Source organism: Mycteria americana, chromosome 8 (assembly GCF_035582795.1).
Source record: "Mycteria americana isolate JAX WOST 10 ecotype Jacksonville Zoo and Gardens chromosome 8, USCA_MyAme_1.0, whole genome shotgun sequence".
Lineage (NCBI taxonomy): Eukaryota > Metazoa > Chordata > Aves > Ciconiiformes > Ciconiidae > Mycteria > Mycteria americana.
The window spans coordinates 42,293,273-42,299,272 of NC_134372.1; positions in this window are offsets into that span (position 1 = coordinate 42,293,273).

The window sequence follows — 6,000 nt, forward strand, 5'->3', positions numbered from 1 at the left end:
AAATATGATTTATATCAAACTCATATAAGGCACATTGCTATATATACAGTGCAGGACCTATAAAACTCCTTATGCATGAAAACACAGGTGTGTTAAACTGATGCCCCTGAAAAGATGATAAGGGTCAAAACAATCTCTTGCTGAAAGACTGTAGCTCATACATTTATCATTGTAAAATGCATATATATGTTAACTTGACAGATCCAATGGTGAGATAATAAAGTTATCTTTCAACTTAAAATTCAAATAACAAGAATGCAAGGCAACAATTTATATTTATTTACTAAAACAGTGTTTACATTAGCTCAGTATTGTCTGTCAAAATGCATAAAACAATACAGTTTGATAGGACGAATCCCTGATACATGATGGACCCAGCTTGAGCAAGATGGTTGCATTATTATATCAACTAACCATCTGATGACACATAACTTGATGAAAACCCTCTTAAGAGACAATGACAAAGAGGCTTTTTACTAAGCCTGGTAATTCCTTAAAGCTAGCATGAAAGGTATCTTACTTTGGGGCTTCTGCCGAATACTGAAGAGTGAGTAATAATAGGTATATTATCAGCTGTGTTCATTTTGTTCCCTGATTTTATGTGTTGAAATCACATAGTAGGCAATATCTAATGTCTTCCAGCACATGTCCAGATAATGTAAAACTCAAAATTTTGTAAATATTTTCATGCAACAAAGACAGACAATGTGGATCTCACTAGCTACTTACCTTATATACCCAGTTTATACAGTATCCATTAAGGGAACCTACGTATCTGGAGAGATAATTACTGATACAAAGACTAGTGGAACGAAAACAATGAAGACAGGTCCCTGAAATAAAGTATTGGATCTTTTGGTAAGCATGCAAGATTAAGTATTTCAGTGGAAAGTTGCAGGTCTGTGACAAAGAATGTAGGCCATGGTTACAGGAGAGGAAACTTATCTGTCCTAGGAAACAATGATTCTATTAAGAACATGGAAATCCTGATGATTAGAAGACTGTGAATTTGTAGTGAAATAGTGAGCACCAAGTAGATTTACATGATCCTTAGATGTAACAAGCAAGAAAGCATCAAATAGGAAGAAACAGGTCATATTTCCTCAGTACTGGCAACTCAGTAAACCATTCTGGAATACTGTGTTTCTAGTATCTGCAGAAATACATCGAAGAATCGGACACACTTCAAAGAAGGACAAGAAAAATAATTAAAAGATGATCTAAGAGAAAAGCTCTAATTACACAGCAGCTATTGCACTCAAAGCAACAATTAATCCCAGGGAATCCTATGGCCTGTGCTATGCAGAAGTCAAGACTAACGGATTGCAACAGTCTCTCCTACTCTTGGAATTTTCTAAAAGCTGCTTTTATTTCTACATAGCAGTAGAAAAACATCTAGTCTGAGGCAAAGTGTTGGAAATACATAACCGTCAAAAAACTACTCTGAGATCTGCAAGAAATGAGGCAGTTTTTCTATCCAGTTTCTAAAAGGAAAACACACACAGAGTACAAAAACCAGATTATTGCTTCCTTTTCAGTGTCTCCCATTGCAATGTTTGTCAGTTCTTTCTGGAGCAGGTACACAAAATGATGGTGAACTTTATTGTCCAGACGAAGATACTTCTAACAGTTTGTTTGTAGACATTCTAAAAAAGATCTCTCCTATTGGCTGATCTTTCCTACTCCAAATTCAATGGAGTTTTTCTAGTAGCGTTACTCTGAGAAGAATCCTCAGCCAAACTGAGTTTTATAGAACAAATGGTTCCATTGCGTCCAAGGAGTTTCTGCTCAGAGAGCTGGAGTACTTCTTTTTCCTCAAGTTATTTCCTTCAGTTATTTCAGTAAGAACGTTACTGCCTAAAAAATGTCCAATTAAAAAAAAAAAAAGTAAGTAAAATTCTCCTCAGTGTGAGCTTCAAAAGTAGAATAAAATCTATTTCTGAAGTTCTCGGGAATGCTCTTTGATACAGAGACTTTAACAAAATTAGCATTCTTCCTTTTGCAGATAGAAAATCTCTCTACTGAACCGTAAAGTTTGGGATTCTCCAGATCTCTCTTTCCTCCAATCCTGCATACGTTTACTCTCAGCAGTTCTTCTCCTACATTACTGATGCTAGCTGGAGTCTCTCCAAGTCCTCAGCTGGCACCAAACCTGGAACTCAGTTCTATTCTTCTTCATCCAGCCTCCCATCTTATGAATATAATGACCTGATTCCCAGTGTCATTGACACAGGAATTGAAACCAGAGGTTTTTTTCTAAATAAACTTTGTATTTTGATTTTGATCATTCAAATATATATTTTAAGCCCTATCTTGTATTCAATACCTTTTAATTATTATATTTAAAATATGAGTATGCGTAACAATTAAAGATTTTCTTATTCTTAAATCTAAGTATTTTCTACCGATCAGTGCAATGTGATTTGAGGTAGGTAAATACACATAATCTGTACAAAAAGCAGCACAATTTGAAAAATGTAAAGTATTAAAAGTAAATGAAATATTAACTAGAAATCAAGTATGTTATTCCTGATAAAAATCTTTCTCTCACCAGAGAATATGTATACAGTTCTACATGTTACTTATAATGCACAACATGTTTGCTCTGCAAGTGTTTACTGAGGAAGAAATCGTGAAGATCATGGAGATAAAAGAAATATAAGAAATCATAGAGATGAAAGGCTGATATCACTGAGGTTAACAGCAAAACTCTTTTTGACTCAAATTAGGTTAACTTGTATGTTTACCATACAGTGATATTCCTCCTTTCTTGTTGCCTCTGCTACCTGGAGATTTGGGAACAAAATATTTTTCTGGAACACTTGTTCTGAGATAGTTCCACTAGAATGTTATGCAGAATAACTGCCTTTTTTTTTTTTTCCCCAATGCTGTAATACTGGATTCTCTGTACCTCAGCATACAAAAGGACTTAATATACCAATTAAAATACTTTCTTTTTAAGTCACTGCTCACCACTGATTTTGTTGTTCAACTCATCTAAGAATTTAACTTTCTCTCTTTACAGTGATAGATTGTTACTGATATTGGAAATCCAACACTTTCCCGTTTGGACTGCCACTATCTTTAGTTACAAGAACTGTTGGATATTCATTTTTTGATTCAAATGGTAGCATTCTCAACCTCATCTTTATTCAGGTCCCAGAAGCAATAGACTCCTTATATCTGTAAAGTGAATATGGGAGAAGTGAATTACTGGTATAGGAAAAAGTAGGCGGCTTCAAAGAAAGAAAAAAAAAATAAATGAGGTTCACATACAACTTACCTTTTCTTTATATTAAGTAACATTTATATATTCATTTTCCCTGAGCTTTACTATATTTTGATTAGTCCCTGAAGCTTTGAAGGATATTGGTCCCAGAACACAAAGTTATATCCAAATAACATAATAATAATAAAAAAAAAACCATAACAGACTGGGGACTGTTAAAATTATCAGAGATAACTTTAAATTATTAATTCCATAATGATCCATTAATAATGAATGCAGGAAGTATTACAAAAGCTATCACAGCATGATACCATCCAAATTTTACTTACCAGATGTGTTTTATTGATTTCCAGAATTGATAACTCAAATGTTCTAAGGGAGGTATACTGGGGAAACCATGCATACATAAATAAATAATTGCATGTGGAATGAGCAATGCTGCTGAGGAAAGCTTTGTGCACCACAGTCATTTTAATTCCTCTTTTGAAACATGTAGACTTAGGGAGGAGTCATGCAGAAATATGATAGAGATTTTATTGGGCTCATGGTTGGTGTAGACACTTGGTTCTATTTCAGGCACCCATCTCAGGAGGAATAGTTTATATAGATATTCCAAGTGGCTCAATTTACTCTTCAGTAATTTTATTAACTATTAAGGCTACTGTACTCACCTAAATCCATTAAGGGGTTTATCTCAGTAACCTAATTTTCAAACTACTAGTTTGCTTGTAGATCTTGTTACAATCAAAGTTAGCTTAGTTGCACAAGATTTCTATAGTCGTAACACTGCAGGTAGAAATATGGTCCAGATTTTACTACAGTTAACCTCAAACGTATATTATACCATTGCAATGAGCTAGTCACACATAACTCAACCCTGTGAAGCTCTTTTGGCTTGAAGACACAGCAACTACATCAGCTGAGGATCTATCTAATGTTGATAGTTCCTTAGATAGAGGACATCTCATCTGTTATTTTACAAAAATAATTTAGATATCAAAAAATAAGATAAGATCTACTGGCAGAGGAAAACTTAGACAGGCAAAAGTTTAAAAACCTGATCGTCATAGGTATTCTCTGTTACCAGTCTCCTTTTACCTTCTCCCCCCACATCCCCAAATAACAGCAGAATGTAATCCATCAGCCTAAGGTGCCTTAAACACTATCCAAAATATTGTAGGTCAGATACAATATTGGGGTCAGAGGGCTCCCAAAAAATGACTAAAAAATGTATTGCCTGGAACTGAACTATGTTTTGTCTCATCAGTGTTCAATAATGCTGTCTTGTCACAAAGAAGATTAAAAATAGAACAAAACCACAAGAGGACCAAGTGAGCAGGGACAAACGTTCAGAAGACATTCAGATTTTTTTAGCCCAGACAGCTGTGAATTTTCTCTGTGACTACTGAATCTCCTTCCTAATCAAGAAACTGTTATACAATTCATTCTGCAAATTTAAATATGACTGTTATATGTGGCATATGAGAAAAGCTTGTGCTTGAGAGCCAGGTAGCTGGCAACCACACCATATACACATACATTTTAGAAAAGAAGGTCAGTTGTTACATAAAAATGAGAGATGTGTAAATACCCGCTGGCACTAGCAATATTAATGCCCCTTCATAACAAACTGATTCACTCACAGTACTCTTTTGTTTCTCCCTCTCAACTGCCAGATTCTGCATTTGTATTTTTCTTCATTAATGGAAAGTAGATTGTTGGAACTGAATAATGCTGGGAAAAGTAGCAACATCTACTGTAATGTTTACTATTCTTATTATTCTTTATACAAGTGCTACAGGAGCCATTATATTTGCCTTCTGTAGCTAGTTCATTAAATCATGCAGGAATAAAGGGTGACAGATACTCATCCTATTCATAAGAGGAAGAGGCCAGGAAGTAGAGAAGTGAAACAGAAATACAGGGGCACTGGAATAATCTACTTGACAGGAGGTTCAGGTTCATATCTCAAGCTCACACTCACAGATCTTGAGCACTGGGAGGTTGTATGTTCCTGAGTAAAAACTGAAAGGTGTTTCCTCTGAATTTCTTTTTCATAGACTGCCTGGGAAGCATGAGCCATCTTATTTCAAATTATGAGGTCTTTAGGTGGGAATAAAGAGAGCTACAACGGGATTCCTAGACTGCTCCTGGCACCACTCCCCCCTTAAGAAAACATCAAAGCAAGTGGGAAAAGGAAATATTTGATGTTTAAAATGCATCTTTCATATTTCCTTTCTCTCTGTATTAGGTGATAAGCCACTTGATAACCAACTGGTAAGAGCCTGGAGGGCACCGTCTTGCCTGCCTCATGCAAAATCTATTAGGTTTTTTTTTTTTTTTAAACAGCTACACTCTACCTAGAGAGGCAGCAATTCTGTGGTAGAAGGACACTGTCTCATCCCAGGAGTCTTTACAAGGGTGTTGCTGAGGGTATGTGATCAGTGGAGCAGTGTGGAGAACAGTCTAATAATGTGGCCTTTTCTCACCTTTCTCTGTTTGGCAGTCCTGTCCACTTTCCTATCATGCGTCTACCATTGTAGACATGGTGCTTAGGGACATGATTTAGTGGTGGACTTGGCAGTGCTACATTAACAGCTGGACTTGATGATCTTAAGGGACTTTTCCAGCCTAAATGATTCTATGATTCTATGACTCTATGCTGAAGTAGATAGAAATCCCCTTTTTTCTGTTGACAGTAATTCAATAACCCCATGTCAAGGATAAAAATATAGATCAGAAATATTTGGGTAAGTGTGTCTTTCCATAAG